Source organism: Protopterus annectens, chromosome 16.part0 (genome assembly GCF_019279795.1).
Source record: "Protopterus annectens isolate FY-2018-M chromosome 16.part0, PAN1.0, whole genome shotgun sequence".
In the NCBI taxonomy this organism is placed as follows: domain Eukaryota; kingdom Metazoa; phylum Chordata; order Ceratodontiformes; family Protopteridae; genus Protopterus; species Protopterus annectens.
Window position 1 is genome coordinate 821,334,917 of NC_056750.1, and position 20,820 is coordinate 821,355,736.

A 20,820-nucleotide genomic window follows, 5' to 3' on the forward strand; every position below is an offset into this window, starting at 1 on the left:
CACCTCCAGGCTAGTTGCAAAATAAGATGCCTCTGAAATCATCCAAGTGCAACTAACCAAATGCAAAAAAAATGCATTCCAAATTGTAGCTTGTTATAGATCCCCCACCATGACCCAGGACGCTCACTCCTCTTTCCTGGGGACATTGGAAAAAATGAGTGTCCATCCAAATACCATAATAATGGGCAATTTCAACTACACCAACATAAACTGGGAAAACTATTCTTGTACTAACCCCCTTGCTCAGTGATTCCTAGAGTTCATAAAATCTAACACCCTGGATCAACTTGTCAACACCCCCATCAGGGACAACAATATTCTACACCTGGTCATTATCAACATGGATGACTGGTGCTCAATGCCAGAGATAAGCTCCTTGCTTGTCAGATCAGACCATAAACTAATCACCATAAATATCCACATCATGACCCCACCCCCAGAGAAGGAAACCATCGTAAAAAACCTTTCCAAAGCAAACTTCACGCTTCTCAAGAATGAGGTGACTAACTTCGCGACACCCCTGCAGATGGATAACACAGTCAATACAGTCATGACTGCTGACTCCTACACAAATGGACTCTATAAGCACCTACATGAGTGCAACGATCATGCTACCCCCAACAAAACCAACACACTATCCTCCAAAAAAAAAGGAAGCTGATCTGGTGGTCCCCTGCCATAAACAAACTTTACAACAGAAGGAAGAAACTGTTGCACAAGAGAGTAAAAACCCAGGTATGGAGGAACTCACTGACGAGCCTCAGTAAGAAACTAAGGTCTCTCATAAAATCCTCCAAATCTAACTTCGAAAGAAAAATTGCCACAGATTCCAAAGACAACCACAAGGGATTCTTTAGCTATGTCAAGAATCTCCATGGCAACACCCAGATCTGCACCAAGCTACAACAGAACAGCACAAAATATACAGAGCCAACTGATATTGCCAACATATTGGCAGATAGGTTCAGTGCAAACTTTACTCCCCCCTCACCCCCCCAAAGGGCCTATAACTATACCAGATGGTTGTAGAGCCCCAGCAATCACAAACACACAGGTAAAAATGGCACTCTCTAAAGCCAAAAACACAGCATCCATGGGACCGGACAACATCCCAGGCTGCGTCTTACATGAACTCCAAAATGAACTAGCCCCCACCTAAAATCCATGTTCAACCACAGCCTCACCACAGGCTATGTGCCCACAGAATGGCGCACATAAATGATTATCCCACTTCACAAATGAAGAACCACCACAGATCCTGGGAACTATAGGCCTATTAGCCTGACAAGCCTGGTCTGCAAGGCCATGGAATGTATCATCATGGAACTCATAAACAAAGATATAGGTAACCTCCAAACTCTGGATGCTACCAAATTCGGATTTGTGAAAGGTAGGTCATGTCTCCTAAACCTGGTAGACTTCTTTGAAACAGTTACTAAGGCCATAAACGAGGGCAAGATGGACCACACAGCCTACCTGGACCTCACTAAAGCCTTTGACACTATTCCTCATTCAGGAATCATTGAGAAACTCACCAGCCTTAACAAAAACCCTTATGTCACGAGATGGGTGGCGAACTGGCTCATGGACAGAACCCACACGTTAAGAGTTGCTGACTCCAGATCCAACTCCAAACCAGTGACAAGTGGAGTACCCCAGGGTTCAGTCTTGTGAACCCTCCTGTTTGGTATATACTTCTATGAAGTGCAAGCGAACACTAGGGGTCTATGGCTAACCAAGTTTGCAGATGACTGCAAACTGGGTGCCATTATCGATTCCCCTGCCAACGCAGACATCCTGCAAAAGGGACTCACTGAGACAGGCACATGGTGTCAAAATCATGGCCTCAAACTAAATGCCAAAAAATGCATCATTATCCCCTTTGGCAAAAACAAGGTACCCATGAATTACCAAATAGTGGAAGTTCACTTAACACAGAAAGTGTGATAAGAGACCTTGAGACCCAAGTAGATAGTAACCTCTCCTTCGATAACCACATTGCCACAGTGGTTAGAAAATCTTTCCACGTGGCCCACTTAATCACAAAAGGGTTCACATCTAGAAATAAGGAAGTCATTGTTCCCCTCTACTCATCACTTATCAGACCTCTCATTGAATACAATGCCCCATTTGGCATGTACCTCACAAGACACCTACAATAACTTGAGAGGCCCCAAAAGTACCTCACTAAGAGGATCGCTGGCCTCACACAATTGCCCTATGCCGACCGACTCAAGAAACTCAAACTCTACTCGCATACCACTTACTCCGAGGAGACCTGTGTCTGACATACAAAGCTATGTCAAACCCGGAATTGTTGGACATGCTCCACTTGAAGAAATCCCAATCTCACCAAGCTACATGCTCTAGTGACCAAAACCTCAACACAACAATAAATAGGACATGCTGGAGGTATAGATTCATGTCTCAGAGAATTCCCATACTCTGGAACAAAATTCCCATCCAGGTCAAGCAGAGCTAGTCATTAGCACTATTCAAGAGAAACCTTGATAAGTGGATGGTTGATAGGAAGTTCATCCCTGGGATTATGTCTGGGTCACTGCTTGATAGAGGGGCAGGAATTTAACAATATCTGGGTGGCAAAAGTCAATACACTGTTGGCTAGGCTTGCTTTGGCCCTCGGCCCATTAGCCTTGTACTTGCCTATGAACCTTTGATCCTAAGGAGGCAATTCTGGATGCATTTGAGTTGAGCACTCTTGGCTAACATTAAAGATTGAAACAGTACTAATTTCTTGCACTCTAATGAATCATGCCCTGACTTAAGTATGGGGTCCAGTCCCATCAGAGTATCAGAAACCTAAAAAAACTCAGAGAAATTAAACTGACTGTAATATATTTGTTCTGGCTGTCTTACCAGTGTGTTTTGCCTTTTTATCTATGGCTTTCGTTTTTTACAAGATTTTGAATAGACATTTTCACTTAGGTAAACATGTATGTTTGGCTGATGGAACATGTTACAAGACTTTACTTTTGGTTTGAATTGTCTCCTTTTGGTATTCTTACTCTATACACTTTTCTGCATTTTCTGCATTTTTAACATGTTCCTTTTCATTATGCATAGTATTTTTTATACTGTTAATGGTGGAGCATGCTTCAACATTTCCAGAAGATATACCATTGGATGGGGCTAGTGCTACTTTTATTACTAGAGAACTGAGTCTGTTATTCTCTAAAGCGAGTATCCTTTAAAAGAAATTTAGTGACCAAGCACAGCCTTATTTCAAGGATATTGCATCAGTTGCCAATGCTTTAAGGTTAAGCAGTTAAAAACATCATTGTGCCATATGACGACTGATGGATCAGTAGATCAATAAACCAGTGATGTAGATGTTAAGAAGAAAAATCACCACAGATAAGAATTAGAGCATAACTAATTGAAATTCATATTTTGAAAAACAATTGATACAGATGTTAAGAACTGCAACTAGCTGCATCCCCACTTCTTTTTAAGAGTAGTGCCTGAAACTTCAACTAGGGTTACCCCATTTGAATTCTTGTATGACAGGCATCCCAGTAGTCTGCCTGATATTGCTAATGAAACCTATGGAGAAGAGAAGAGAAGAGAAGAAGAGGAGAGGAGGAGAGAAAAGGTGAAGAGAAGAGGAGGAGAGGAGAGGTGAAGAGAAGAGGAGGAGAGGAGAGGTGAAGAGAAGAGGAGGAGAGGAGAGGTGAAGAGAAGACGAGGAGAGGAGAGGTGAAGAGAAGACGAGGAGAGGAGAGGTGAAGAGAAGAGAAGAGGAGGAGAGAAGAGGTGAAGAGAAGAGGAGGAGAGAAGAGGTGAAGAGAAGAGGAGGAGAGAAGAGGTGAAGAGAAGAGGAGGAGAGGAGAGGTGAAGAGAAGACGAGGAGAGGAGAGGTGAAGAGAAGAGAAGAGGAGGAGAGAAGAGGTGAAGAGAAGAGGAGGAGAGAAGAGGTGAAGAGAAGAGGAGGAGAGGAGAGGTGAAGAGAAGAGGACTACTTAAAACTGTAGCACAGCATTACATGAATTTACAGCATAGGCTAAGGATGGTTATGCCATTACCAAAGAAGCACCACAAGGTGCATTTGCGATTCTGTTCTAAGAATGCTAGACTTAGGCAATTGAACACACGGGATCTGATATAAGTATATAAGAACCACTAAGAACATATTTTTAGCTAAACGGCTAAGATCCTTTGTGGTAATTGTAAATCTAAATGTGGTGAACTACAAAGTTAGACAAGCAGGAAAGAAACATTTATCACATGAATGTTCTAAAGCTAGCTGAAATTCATTGAGGAGAAGCTAGAGAATCTCTGACTAATTACTGTTATTGGAATCCTTGTCAAAAGTATCAAAGCAGTAAATACAATAATTTCTGTTAAGAAGTAAAATGAGTATTCTCAGAAATGTCAGGTAGAAATGAACTGAGAACATTAAGTAGAAAAACACCCAGAGTGAAGTGTACTGTAAAACCTTACAGAGTACTGGAGTCATGGAAAAAGAATAAAATTAGTTGTTGAAAAAATACTCAAAGTAGGAGATGAAGAAGAGTGACTAAAGAAGCCGTATACTGCAATATCCTAAAATTGATGGAGCATCAGGCCTTGCAAAGTTTTTAGAAAAATGAATAGGATTTCAAAGTTTGATAGCATCTCCATGTCAAGAATAGACAAGCTGAAAGAGAACATTGTAAAATCAAGATGCTTAATGACATTAAACTTAAGAGAGGGGCATTGGTAGATACTACCTCCCCTTGTGATAAAGGCAAAACAGCCTTTATACCCCAATGACATATCAATATATGGTGCTACCATCTGGCCTATAGAGAGCTGCAGCTACCTTTCAGAAATTGATAGAAAAATACTGAAGACATGGCATTGCAGACATAGATGATTTACTTATTCCTTCAAAAGACAGAGAGTCTTATTTACCAAAAGTGCAGGCTGTGTTAGAATATACAAGGCTTGACAGTCAATGCTAAAAAAGTAAATTGGTTATAGTGGAAGCCAAATATTTGGGATACTGTATAGGAAGAGGTATGGTAAAAGTACATGTAAGAAAGAGGCCATCTCAACTAAAAACAGGTGAAGACCTTCCTTGGATTAGCTTGGTACTGTAGAAAACGTGTGCTTAGATTTGTGGTTAATACCTATCATTTGACAACTTTTAAAAAAAGAAACTCCTATCAAAGTGTAATGGTCTTTTTTAAGTAGAGGAACTAATGAACAGAAAACAGTATTATGTTCTGAACGAGTGTTTGTGATGCTTAATTTTACTAAAGAATTTACTTTGTATGGACATGCATCAGAATGAGGCTTGGGAGCAATATTACTCCAAAATATACAAGATGAGGGGCACCATGTATGCAATATTAGTCAAAAGTTAATTAATGCTGAAAATAAAATACTCAGCCATCACAAAGAAATGCATCACCTTCTACTTTTTATGAAGTCCCTGTTAGGTAAACAATTTAACCTGGTGACAGATCATGCCCCATGTGATGAAGGGGGATACTGCCAGCATAGCTCTCTGGAATTTTGTAAATAATTATATGCCATTTGTGAATATCAACATGATTTATATAAGACACTTGTGTTACAACTGTATTAGAACTTTATGTCATGTGTATATCAAATTAGTTTGTACACACATATGTTGAAAAGGTATTTTACAAAGTGTATGTGTTTGAAATACACCCACAGTGTGCCCTACTGGAAGAGAACAGAAATGTACATGCACTACTGTAACTGTCTAAATGCATATATTTTAACAGTGGAAAATGGAATATAGGAGGTTAACTTCAGTCCAGCAAATTTATTAGAAAATAGCTGAAATTAAATTACTTTATAGGCTACACAATAAAAGATGGTATCTTTCAGTTTTCAATGCAGCTAGAGACACAAAATATGTGCTGAGAAGATTTCTGTATTGTCTTCAGAGTGAACTAATTAGTACCGCTGAATGCATGAAGGAATGCAATTGTTTTAAGACTTACAGCATCTGACAAAGATCTGAAGTCTATGTGTTTTCACAGGTAAATGCTAAATACTGCCAACTTCCAGCAATGGGGATTCAAATTGGGAACTAGAGTCAGATGACAACAAATGATGCCATTCTGCAAGATATCCCAGGAGTACTATTTGAGATATTAATTTGAGAAATCTCTTAGTGAGATACAGCATTCTGCATTCTGTCTTGGACCTGACAACAACTAGAAGATCCATTCACCACATCTGCCTTGCTCTATTAATAAGTTCTTAGGTTATATTACAATTCTCTTAGATTCAGTCAGGAATGTAGTAAAGCTTAGTTTAGATATTTTTCTTTAATTATTTGAGACTGTCCTGCAATGTTGTTTTAAATATTTCCTGTGGTTTTGAACTCTGATGTCACTGTGAATATATATTTAGTATTGTCTTGTTCTTTTACTATTTATTACTAAATATATTAAAACATTTCATTATAGCTGATCTGTGTAGAGATATTTAAGTTTTGAGAGTACTTGCATATTTATTTGGTGACACTGCGTGGGCCACTCCTAATAGCCTTGTTGTTGGTCAAACTACCATTTGTGTTAATATTAATATTACACAGTAAGATTGGACACCCTTTGTTAAGGGCCTTAAAGTAGCTGATAAGGAGTTGACTGGTGGCAGTGGTAACTACCTTATAGTCTGGGCAGAAGGGGACATAGCTAGTAAACCTGTGCCAGTGTGTGTGTGTGTAAATCAAACCTCAAAGTGTGTGTGTGTGTGTGTGTGTGTGTGTGTGTGTGTGTGTGTGTGTGTGTGTGTGTGTGTGTGTGTGTGTGTGTGTGTGTGTGTGTGTGTGTGTCAGCCACTTGGGCAGTGACACAAAGCACTGGTTGGACAGAGAAGGTGCTGGAGGTCTTGGATTGTTCATTTGGCTGAGATCTCAACTCAATAGCTGTGCCAGTGGTGAGTCTTATTAGGGATCTGGAGAAAGGAAAAGGAATCAGACCTGGACTGACTGTGATCTCTGTGTGCTCTTAAGGGGAAATTGCACTTGATGCAGAGAGCAGCATCTGGAAATACTGTGTGTGTACATGTCATCCTCCCAGTGAACATCCCCCACTGTTGCCAGTGGTGAAGATTGAGGCTCCTTGATTACTGGTCCAGTGGTGGAGTGTCACACCCCATTATAAGGACTCAGTAAAAAGAAAGAAGGCACTATAAAGTTATACTGCAGGGTACTATCACTCTAACCCTTTTAGGATACAGTTACCCCTGTAGTCAGATTAGCTAACAGAAATGCTGATGGGCTGTCAAGACTAGGAAAGGTGTGGAACTGTGAGTAACTAGCTTTTCAAAAAAAAAAAAAAGAATTAAATTATTTTAATTATTTCAATTCTGCTTAAATATTTAAGAGCACTTGCAGTGACCTATGTAGTAATACTATTTGTACATTACTGCTCTGTTCCATCTGATTTCACTATAGCAGCTGCATTAGTCCTTCAGTGTGGTTTATCCCCTTACCCTAAAGACTCTCCTTTGGTGCCGACTGTGCCCTCTGCCCCGCAAAATGCGGTTTCCTAAACTACTGATTTCAACTGCAAGATGGACGACCTCAATGAGCATGTGCTAAGAAAGGGAAACCTAAAAAATTACTTACAGCAATCTATAGACCTTAAAGCCTCTCTTGTGGTGCTGACTGTGCCCCCTCCTACATAAAGCATGGTCTCCTAAACTACTGAATTCATCAGCAAGATGGGTGACCTCTACGAGCAGGTATAACAGAAAGCTAAGAAAGGGAAACCCAAAAAATTACTTACAGCATACTACAGACCCTAAAGACTCTCCTTTGGTTTTGACTGTTCCCCCCGCCCCACAAAATGTGGTCTCCTAAACTACTGATTTCACCAGCAAGATGGGCAACCTCTACAAGCATCTGTAATGCAAGGCTCAGAAAAGGAAACCTAAACAATTACTTACAGCAATCTATAGGTGTGTGTTTGGCTGCTCCTAATACTTTCTTGTTACTCTGCTTAATTACTAGACTTACGGCAAATCCACTGCCTGGGGCTACAGCTACTTTCCTTGAAACTGGGTTCAACAGTTTCCCCATCCCCTCACTATACTGTATCTTTTGCCCAGAATATGCTATCATTCCCCTAACGTAGCCATTTAAATGTAAACCACCAGACATAGCAAATTAGTTCCAAAGGAGCTGTACTGGTTCTCTATTACACGATTGAAGAGACTTTTCTTTGAATGCATAATATTCTAAGCCAAAACATCGAAAACACTAAACCGCGAACGGCCACATCCATGAATTTTTTCCTAGGGAAAAAATTCAGTTGGTCATTCTTGCGGTTTGCCCTTTTCCCCAATGTTGAGCGATCTCTGAGTTGGTATATTTAGTTGGGGGGGGGGGAGTGTGAAGCCTCCCACTTGATTAGGATTGTGAAGTTTGTGTTGTTTGTTTGCGGCCTCGTGAATTTTTTCCCTAGGAATAAATTTGTGGATGTGGCAGTTCACGGTTTAGTGTTTTCGATGTTTTAGGTTCGAATATCATGCGTTCGAAAAAAAGTCTCTTCGATCATGTAATATAGACCCGCTGTACCAGTTGCTTACCTGGTCTTTTATTTGATCTATTTATGATTTTTTATGGCTTCCTGGGCTGAAACCTGGGCCAGCCCACTCTGCCCCCCTCACTCCACTCGGGCTCACTCCACTCCCCTACCCTACAAACATTCTCACCCACCCCTACTTTCCTTAGTTTTATACTCTCACCAACTTATCATAGCGACACCCACTATAACCAATTATCCAGTCACACAGTCCCCTGGGTTCTCTATGCCTTGCACGGCATGCAGGATTAGTGCAGGAGCTCCAGCAGGCAATATGTCTGCTGTGCGATCCAGGAACAGCCTGCAGGGGCATGCACAAGCGCTCTTGCAATAGTCCTGCACAGACTAAGCTCCTGTATGCAAATCATCCCATTTGCAGGAGAAATCCATGCAAATGAGGTGTATTTGCGATCCAGGAAGCTTGCAACTGGCCGTGCAGGACTAGTGTAATCTGCAGAAATGTACTGGGTTAATAACAGAGTACATTTCTGCAAAATCCAAAACTGAGCTGTGACAGCTCCAAATAAGGACCGAATATCAGCTAGGAAGCATGCCAATGACCAAGTATAAGTCCATTGGCATTGCAAACAGCCAAAAATATAAATTAATCAATTTTTATTTTTTTTAGCCGATCTCAGCTGTTTAAGTGCAGGGCAGTGGCACGCAAATGGGATCGGGGGGAAAATAACAAAATAAACCTAAAATAAGCATTCTAACTCAAATCACAATTCTACCATGCAAGTCAATGGCAGTTAAAAGACAACATGACCAGTGAGTAGTGGCTGCTAAGGGGGGGGGGGGGTGGCTCAGTGTGAGACATGTAACTATGCATTAGCAGGCAATCCTATGCAAATGAGGGGAATGATAGTGAATCCCAGTTTTCCCCAGCATGCTAGTCAGGTCCCAACAGTGTAAGAGTAGGAATAGCTTGGTGCAAGCCTAGGAGTTAGCTGACATCATGGGGGAGGTCAGGCATACTGTAAGCGGATTGGAGCCCTGTGGCTTGGGTTTGCTCCTAACTAAGCACAGCTAAGCAAGGGGGTGTGTGTCTGACTCTGCCTAGCGCTCTTTACATTGCCTAAGCAGGTGTGTGCACCACGCACCGGGTTTTAAAGGTCTAAAAAAAAGTTAAACCAGGAAATAGTAGCTCTGTGCACATTTGAGCACTCTGTTTGTGCGGCGCACCCCCGGGCTTAAACAGGAAGGCAATGGGAAGGGAAAACAGCAGTAGGAAGGTAATCTAGGAGAACTAGCCTAGCTGGCAGGTGAAATGTATCAGAATCAGCCAATTACACAGGCAGCAGACCAGCCCAGCCCAGAACACTACTATAAACTATGCAAACACCTTTCCCTCTGTTTTTTTCCACACTCTACACCACAAGCGGGGAACTTTTAACACTCATAACAACAAAATTATAGGGGCTGCAATAGCTATCATACAACAACTTGTGGAAGAGGCTGAGGGTGGTGAGGATATGAATGCTGTCGACTAACCCACAGTGAGGAGACGGAGAAGAGTGTACCGACCAAGGGTAACCTACCAGGGGATACATGAGCTGGAGATAGTGGAGCGCTATAGGATGGACAGGGACCTCCTACAACAAATTGTTGAGCTGTGCCAGCCACACTCGACACACAGAACTAACAGAGAGAAACCCATCCCAGTGGATGCCAAGGTATGTGTAGGCCTAAGAATACTAGCTACAGATACCTTCCAAAGGCCACCTGGGGATATGATGGGGATCTCACAGGCATCAGCATCCAGGGTACTCCACCAATTCCTGGATGCCATGTCAGCACATGTTGGTGAGCATGTATATTTCCCCAACAACCATGAGGCGTTGGCCAGCAATATGCAACTGTTCCACCAAATAGCAGAATACCCTGAGGTAGTGAATGCTATAGACTGCACGCACATACACATCAAGCACCACCCGGTGAGCGGGGTAGGGTCTACATCAACCGCAAGGGCTTCCCCTCCATCAGCTGCCAGGTCGTGTGCAATGCCCAGGGCATAACAATGAATGTGTGTCCTGGCTGCCCTGGAAGCTATTACGATTCCCACATCTGGCATCTGACGCAGTTGTATCAGAGATTTGCCAGTGGGGACATCCCTCACGGTCACCTAGTGGGGGATGCTGAATATATGCACAGGAGCCGTGGCTGATAACACCAATTAGAAATGCACACACACCCATACAAGAACTCCATAACGAGGCACATGCACAGACCAGAATTACAGTAGAGCATGTATTTGGGATGCTTAAGTCACAGTTCTGGTGCCTGGACACATCCGGTGGAGCCTTGCTGTGCTCACCAGCTATATTATCCCAAATTGTCCTCATATGTGCCATGCTACGCAATATGATCCTGCACTGCAGCAGGAACAGCACGGGTCAGGGCCACACAGCCCCCACCATTGCCAAGGCCTGCACAGGCACAGAGTGACTCAGAGGAGGAACAACCTGAGCTTGCCCCAGTAGGCAGATGGAGGCATGCCCAGTATGCCCTGGCCTTGGCAAAGAGGCAACACATAGCACACACACTGACACAGGAGGGACTCAGGGAATAACACCTCTCTCTGATTCTCACATACAGTAAAAGGGATGCCAAACATTACATTACCTGTGCTCAACCATGTGTAGGGAGTGTACTATGGCATCCAACATAGGCAGCCCTGCAGCACCACCCTCAATACTAGGACACCCACAAGGTAAGTGATTCACACATGCCAGTCAGGGGGGGGTCACATACCCAACAACAGTCAAAGCCAGCAAGACAGGTGTAAACAAGCACAAATAAAGGCTGTGCTATGGCCTCTGAATGATGCCTATGGGTAACCTCCCCCAGCAGGTCAGACAGTGGGATGTTAGTTCTGAAGGGTAGGAAGTCAGAAACTAATATGTAGGTAAATCAAAGCTAAGATCTGTAGTACACTGGTATGCCTCTAGTCAGCATGATAGGTAAGAATACAGAATGAAATGGAGTACCTGACATACCAGTACAGTCATAGCAAATGTGTACAAGTGTCAGGTGTGCCCCCCATCCTATGTAGTAATGTAATAACAGTCAGGTGTGCCCCCCCAATCCAGTGCAGAAATGTAGAAATAGTCAGAAGTGCCATCCCATCCTATGTAGACATGTAGTAACAGTCAGTTGTGCCCCCCCCATCCTACATAGAAATGTAGTGACAGTCAGGTGTGCCCCCGCCAATCCTGTGCAGGCATGTAGAAATAGTCAGGTGTGCCCCCCCATCCTATGTAGAAATGTAGTAACAGTCATTGCCAAATGATCGACAGATACCCTGCAGAAACAGTGTGCTACCTGTAGGTGTACAACACAAAGGTCTGCACTGCTGTACATACAACCTGGACTTGATCCACACATTCAATACAGATGGGCATACTGGGCATGCTCACACACAAACACATGAAGGCCATGTCTGCAAACACCAGTGGACCAGACATAACTGGCATTCACAGATGTTAGCGCAGACACTCCTCAGTATGCACCACTCATGCTTTGCACACACAGTGGATAGGAATACAGACATATATCTAAGGACAGCACACTATAATAAGCCCAAGGTAGACATACATACATGTGTGGAAGAGGGTGACTGTAACAAGGAGCCATCCAGGTTTATCCCACCCAGAACACAGCCAAAGGACCACAACCACATGAGGTTCAGATGCCACGCACTGTAGATACTAGCCACCAGTATCTGTCAGCATTCCAGACTATGTGGTGCAAGTGCTAGCTGTGCAATGTGACTATACAAGGAAGTAGTCATCTAGCAGCTGTATACACTTACCTGTGAAATATGACCCTGTGTGTGCCCACATGTGGTTTGTCTACCTCTAGATGAATGGGTTATGGCCCATGCACACACACTGCCCTCCCCATTGCCCTACTATATCAAGCCTGCTGAGGTCATTCACTGTAAAATACACCTTTGGGAGAGTTGTATCCCAGTAATCTCTGTGGCGCATCCTATAACTGCATACTGCTGTAGTGTGATAAAATAGTCAGGTAGGAGTTCTAATCTCAGACTTGGCAACTGTGTGTGGGTGTATATCTGTCCTTGTCTGTGTAGAGAGCAATACCTTTCAGGCTACTCACACTGTCTACAATTTGAATGCCCTACTTTGTCAAGGCTGCTGATGTCATCCACCTAGAAATACACCTCTGGGAAGATTGCAGCCCAGTAATTGCTGTAGCGTGTGCCATACCTGCGTAATGTTGTAGTGTGATATGGGTTCGATTTCTACACATGGCAGTTGTGTGTGTTTCTATGTCTGTGTAGGGAGCAATGCATTTTAGGCTAGTCACACTCAATACAATCAAATGCCTACTTTGGCAATCCTGCTGATGTCATTCACTGTGAAATACACCTTTGGGGAAGGAGAATTCCAGCAATCCCCATGGTGTGTCTTATAACAACTTCATGTTGTAGTGTGATATAGAACTCTGGTTGGGGTTCTATTCCCACACATGGTAGTTGTGGATGTTTTGTGTGTATTTCCATGTCTTTGTAGGCAGTTATGCATTTTAGGCTAGTCACACTCAGTACAATCAAATGCCCTACTTTGGCAATCCTGCTGATGTCATTCACTATGAAATACATCTTTGGGGAAGAAGAGCTCGAGCAATCCCTGTGGTGTGTCCTATAACAACATCATGCTGTAGTGTGATATAGAACTCTGGTTGGGGTTCTATTCCCACACATGGTAGTTGTGGATGTTTTGTGTGTATTTCCATGTCTGTGTAGGGAGCAATCCATTTTAGGCTAGTCACATTCAGTGCAATCAAATGCCCTACTTTGGCAATCCTGCTGATGTCATTCACTGTGAAATACACCTTTATGTTCATAGGTAGGTAACTAGGCTATCTGCCTGAAGGCATTTATAAGCCTAGCTGGAATGTGTTGGCTTTGGGGATGGAGTACAACAGTAATCTCCATGGTGGATCCTATAATGGCGTAGTGCTGTAGTGTAATATATTAGTTAGGTGGGAGTTTTAATCCCAGACATGAAAGGTGTCTGTGTGTGTGGGTGACTGTGTTTGTCATTCGTAACCTGTGTGGCATTGGTTGTGAGTGTGTAACAACTGGACTCAATGTGGAGTGGATTTTGCAAATTTCTTATATGGTGGGCCAAGTATATATCACAATGTCCACTGTACAGGGATGACAGATGTGAAATAGTCTAGAGGCTGGGGTGCAACTCCATACTTCTAAATGTGAAATCAATGCCAGCTGAACACCATTAACAACCCTTGTATTACCCAGGAACACTCTCAACCCATGTCTCATACACAAACACACTTGCCTAGGCAACAGCCACTATGTTGGTAGTACCCTGCATATTGCCCACTGATAGTAACCATGGTGTGACTGCAGTGGGCTACAGAGAGCACGGCACCCTGTCCATCAGTCCAATAGGCATGTACATGCAGACAGTGCACCTCCCCCATGTTCCCCACTGGACACCTGCAACACCTGTGGTGCCATCAAATGTGACCCACAAATGACATAACATGCCTGAAACACAAGCCTTGTATGGGAAGACGCCACTGGCATCAGGGAATACCGGTACCATGCTATCAATGTAGGTGCAGGGACAACCTGCTGTCCATTAACAGTTCCCGCCACATGAGGCCAGGACTGGTACATCTGATGATAATGATCTATGCATGCAACATGGGTCAGACACCCCAGATACAGTTCCACATGTCACTGTACATGCATGTGGAAGGTGCTCACATCCCAGACACTGTCCATATCAAGGACTAAGGAACACAAACATGGCAAGCAATGCACAGCATTGGCCACACGCAATAGTCACCCAGGTGACTGGATGGTGTATACAATGGTGAATACAATACCCACCTGTGTGGGCAACCCCAGACAGTACATCCCTGAGCCACAATGCAGACCATTGACATGTGGCCTGATGCCAAGGCATACCCATCACCTAGCCTTGTATAGCCATCTGGCACCATCAACTACAACACACCCATGAAGCAGTGCACACATTCATGTCACTACCTGCACCTGTGTCTGTGTGTGTGGTGTATGATGCGTATGACCACATTCACACTCACAACAACCCCCACTGGCATACTGAAGCATGCTATCTGATGTCAGACACCTCCACATACTCTTGGCACATATAACCTCCATAATGCCCCTGTGATGCATGTGATACCTGCACAGTACTGTGTTGTGGCAATCCCAGGAGTGATGAGTTGTATTCCTGGCCCTGCCAAGTGTGGCATTGTGTGTGCGTCCCGGTGAGAGTGTGGCTATGTTGACGCTGACACCTGTTCATGCGAGCAGGCATGTGTACTACACCTACCACATAGCTACCATATCCCTGTTGCAGATGTCACTCACCATCACATATACATTCTGAGGGCTCCCCATTATGTGACCTATAACAAGTGTGGTGCATTCAATAACTGCATGGGCATATGATAGTACTACATAGTTGTCAGGGGTTTGAGTCCCTGTACTGGCAGGCATGTGACACAAACACGCTTAGGTTTTACTCTCCCACCCCTCCCTGGCTTTTCTGTGCCTCTGTCTGCCTCTCTTACTCCCTCTCTTGTGGATGTGGAGACTTACACCTGCTTTGCTTAGGCAGCAGCATGTGTACTTTAAGTGATGCTCAAGATCAGCTGATGGCCTCTGCATGAATTGCAGCCCTCCTCTGATTGCATGTGAAACAGCTGTGGTAACATTCCCATAGCCAATTGAATGGAAACACACACCAATATCTAGGAACATCATGTTGGTGTTGGGCCTTTCATTCACTGTGAGCAGGAACTTGATCTGTTGTTTAGCAAACAGCATCTCAGATGGACTGGGGTTACCTCTAACAACATACACTGTGGAAACAGGCCAACACACAGGAGGGGGATGTGCCTGACCAGACTACAGACTGTAAGTGCTGCTATACTGCATTTGGAGTAATGTTGCTTTAACAGGGTGTGTGTGGATATGTCTGTCCTACATGTTTTCATACCTGCCATGTCAGTGCTATGTGTATGAGGGAACACCCATCTGTAGGGCCATCTGCAGACTGGCCAGTGTGTGGTGCCTTTTGTTTCAGGTGTTACCCACAGAGCACCTATCTGTGAACTGCGAAAGGTAGTGTGAGGATTGCAGTCTGTAGATGGTGACAGCCATGAGAGTTACTGACTTCATATCCCTCATAGGACATATGGTGCACCAAACCCTGCTACAACAGTAAATGTATGAGGTTATCACAGCAACATGTCAATATTGGCCCGGTGTATGTGCCTCCAGCAACAACCCTGTCAACCTTTGTACATATGTCATGCGGTAAGGGGTGCATATGTACTGTACACCATAATTAGTGACATCATATCTGATAAGCCAGTGAGATATCAGACTGCTACACATGTAATGTATAGTAGGGGTTATATTTGATGACATAACCTGGACATTCTGGGGTTGTATGTTTTTGTACTGAGGTCTGTGTACTTACAGTGATTGTTGGCAGTGTGTGCATTTTTAATATGTACCTTGGCCTGTGTAAAGACTGTGGTAGATGTCATTGTTCTTTGTCCTGTCCTATCTGATGTTACATGCTGCTCCGCTGTATGTTACCCTATCAGCTTACATGTTTGTAGGGCCATACACGCACATGTCCCATAGCAAGCATGCAATATGTAGCTGTGGCTGTGTTCACATTGGTTGTGGTGATGCACTTTCACACAGGTGTATGTTACTCTGTGCTGTAGCATGCGTGTAGAGCCTGCTATATTTGCAGGTACATCTGCATTCCCCCATAGGAACTGTAGACCAGTGTTGAGCTGGTCTGCCTGTAGCCTGCTCAGAGCTTTGTTACCATGACTAGCAGCTTAGTGTACTTACCCAGTGAGATGTAATATCCAGTTACTTGCCAGATGTACTGCTGCTGGGCCACCATAACAGTCATGAATGTCAGACAGAGCAGTGGGATGCTATATGGATGTATGTCAATATCTAGTGGGTGGTATGTGGCCATGGCACCTACTTATCAGCAGTTATTGTGGCAGGACAGACAGGGATGTGTGAATGCATAACCTATGGGGGCACATGTATATCAGTAGTTATGTGTTATACCCATCTATATGGCTGTTAACATCTACATTGTCAGGATTGGTCCACATGTCTTGCACTAAGGGGTTATATGTATACCTCTGGGCTGTCCAGAGTGTGTCAGACTGTCCACATATATTGGCCATTATGTCTGCTGTAGTGCACAGGAGCATTACATGCTAGCACTGGTACTATACTATGATGTCCTTAGGATGTCTGTCAGTAGCTAATGGCGCATATGTTAAAAGCAGATGTGACCTCCCACACGCACCATGTCTGTGAAGACAATCCCTATTACAGTAGCGATACTTCACAAATATACCTGCTATACATACCTGACATCACCTTGCACTACAAAGTTGGGACTACAGGGACTGGGGTAGGGCTACACTCCATGTTCAGGACATATGGTGATGATATATGTGCATATACTTATCCAGATATCTATATAGACATACGCATATACACATTGACATACATAGATGGATATGTATATGTACATAGATATGCAAATGAGCACCCAGATATATACATATACAGAGCAATATATGTCTACACATATACAGATAGAGATATATATGCACATATACGTATGGACATCTGCATATATATTGACAGTAGTAGGTATATCAAAATAGGTATGTATGCACATATAGTTATTGATATCTACATATATACCAACTAGCCATATCTGTACACATAGGATGTGCATACATATATAGCTATATATACATATACGTATATCTATATATACATACATGTCTATGGGACCGCTACAGAATCCTGAAATACCACAGTCCTGAAGACCATCAGGTATGAGCTGCTTTAAGGTATATGGATGTACATTACCATACAATCCACCTTGGTTAAATGCAGGCCTACTGCCAGTACTCTCCACACATCCTTACCCTACCCAAAACATGACAAAAAACACATATATCAAATACTGAGAGCCTACCCCCACTACAAGATCTACCATTTAGATAGGAACACCAAATAAGGTGGAGGAGTAGCAATACTATACTCTGAACAACTGAACCCATCCCCTCTACCAATAGCTCACCCAAATTTCCACCCAACTGAGCAACTTATTCTAAATTGTCACCTAAACCCACAAAAGAAATTTGCTATTGCAGGCATCTATATTCCTCCTGGAAATAATATTCCTATCCTAGAAGCCATCCTTTCATGGATTGCTCTCAAAATCAACCACCTCTCCAAATCTCAACACTGATCTCTATGGCTTTAATCAACTCACTACAACACCCACTCGCTTTAATAAAAATAGCAATAATAGCGCTACCTTTGACTGGATCCTGACCTCAGATCCAAACTCATACCAAAACCCAGGCACACTACCTGACTCCCTCAGTGACCACCTCCTATGTACATAGACACTCCCTCTTTATACCCAAAACCCATCTTTACTCAGACTGCTGCAACCTTTCCTCCTTCGATGTCCAAACATTCAGTAATAGCTTCTCATCCTTAAACTGGTCTAACTTCAAATACCTTCCTCTCAATGATGCAGTTCTAGAATTTAACCATACTTTCCTTGACATCGTAAATACCTTAACACCACTGAAGAAAGTTAGGATAAAGACAACACACACCCCTTGGCTCACTAAGGATACCCTTATGAAAAAATAGGATCCCAGCCGGAATATTTGGCTAAAAACTAAATCTACAGTACTCTTCCAAAAATATAAAGAACTTAGAATTCTCACAAAAAAGGCATATTAACAATGACAAGAAAAGAAATGCATAATGAGTGCCAATACACCCACAACTATAACCCTAAAAAATTCTGGTGCACCATTAACAAGATCCTACATCATGGAAGACCCACCACCCCTAACCCATACCCCAACAACACTCCTCAAGGAACCAGCACCCTACTAAACTCATATTTAATTGAATGTATTTTATTGCTATTAACTAATCTGCACAGGTAACTTATTTGTTTGCAGTTAAAAGCATTCTGTAGAGTTTCATTGCATCATTATCTGTTTAAAAACTTCCATTTTGTGGCTTTCTGTAGTGCTTATTGTCTGTTTGCTAATAGCTTTAGTATTGTCCTAGTTCAGAATTGCTGGCTCAGGGCTTGTTTGTTTATACAGTGATTGTTCAAATCACATGAACAGGCCATCTTGAATTAGCTGAAGGCTTTCTTTACCTTGGCTAGATTGTGTTAATTGGCTGCTGGCCAGTGGGGCTGGTTCTTTTGTGTTTTTGTAAAAAAAAAAAAGTTGTCTGAGGTTGTATCTTCTGGTATTTAAGCCCTAACTTTGAGAGGGTTTCTGTCTATACACACTGAGCTGAGTGGAGAAAAGGTGTTGACTACAATTCTTAGCTGAGATATATAAGTATCCTGCTTTTTTCAATTATTTATACTAATTATTGTTTCTAGCAATTTATATATAGCACCTTTTTATTGCCTGCTGCATAGTTTTTGAGTGTACTTTATTGCTATTAACTAATCTGCATGGGTAACTGTTTTGTTTGCAGTTAAAGGCATTCTGTAGAGTCTCATTGCTCCTTTATCTGTTTAAAAACGTTCATTTTGTGGCTTTCTATAGTGCTTACTGTCTGCAGGCTAATACTAATATTCTTGCTGCTTTGCAGTTGCCCGCCCCTACTGTAAATCTGATCTGGGAAACGCCTCCTAGTCTAGTGTCATTAGCTCATTCTACCTAATACAGAGAGAACATTTGATTAAGGCCTTCTATTTCTCCTTTTTCCCTTTCAAAAAAATTTGCCTGAATCTCCTTGTGTTCTGACTGTGCTTCTCAAACATTTTGGAAATATAGGGTATATTTTAGAGCATTTATTATAACTGTAATTGCCTTAATATTGCTACAACTCAAGTGCTCTAGGTTGCACTGCATCTAAAGTGTTTATGTGTTTTAGCTGCTTTTCTGTATATATAAACTTCTCTGTATATGTAGACTAGCTACTTATTCTGCTGTGTTACTGCCTCTTAAATAGGTTTTCAGTTATGCACTTGCCTTGCTTCATTTAAAAAGTTTTTAATTGCTAATTTTGTAGAGTTTTAATTGCATTTATTGTTTAGGACTACACACTCAAGTGTTTTTCTGTGTTTATTTACTGTATTATTGCATTGTTTAGCTTGTTTCAACAAAAAAAAAATACTATCTTGTTTGCTCGTTTCCCACCTTTTCTAGCCAGTCCAGATCCCAGGCTTTTCTTGTCTCAGGACTTTATTTTCTGTGTTCAGAGCTATCCAGACCTTGCTGTGGTAGAGAGAAGTCCTACTGCCTACCAGTGGGACTGGTGAGTATTGTACTGCCTATCTAACACTAGAGGAGTGGTTTTCAGCTCTGAAATTGTAATTTTATTAGACTTTTTGGGCTGATTTCTATCCCTTTCAATGTTTTGGCTTAAAAACGCGTGTGTTTGCACATTTTTCACATCGTGCAGCACTGCAAGGCTACAGTTAAACTATTCCAGGTGCCAGAAAGTCTGCTTTTCAAATTTTCCCTTAGAACTAGCTGGTTTCTCAGTAGTAGCACTAAAATCTGAACCCCTGTGACTAGCACTTGCTGTAGAACCTGCTGGAAAGCACTAGGAAGCCTGAAACTGATACAAGTACTCAGCTCTCCTTGTCAAAAAGGAGAAATTAATCATAGGCACTAAACAGCCTATAACTGCAAAGTACCTTGCAAAGGTAAGGGAAAACAGCTCTTAAACTTTACAAAAAAGCACCTAAACAGGCATGTCCAAGGGTCAGCTTCTGGTGACTTCTCCTCACACCTGGTGAATCTGGGCATACTGGGGCAATGCTGCAATTGCCTCATGTACACAGACAAAAATCTCCTCCTACCACCCAACACTACAACCTGGGAGAGATGCACTTACATAGCCAAACTGGAAGCAAAGCTCTCTCCGGCCAAGATTGTGCCAGACAGTCAAAAGGAGAAGGTTAACACCTGCATTACACCTCAAGCAACTCATAGCCCTTCAAAACCCACACCATCAACACCCACACATAGCAACACTAAACCCACATATGTGGAGGCCCTTAACATTAACCTGCCAAAGCAACAAGGACCTCCGAAGCCAAAACGCAAACACCAGTCACAACCAAAGTGACACAGAGCTCACAACACCAGTGTG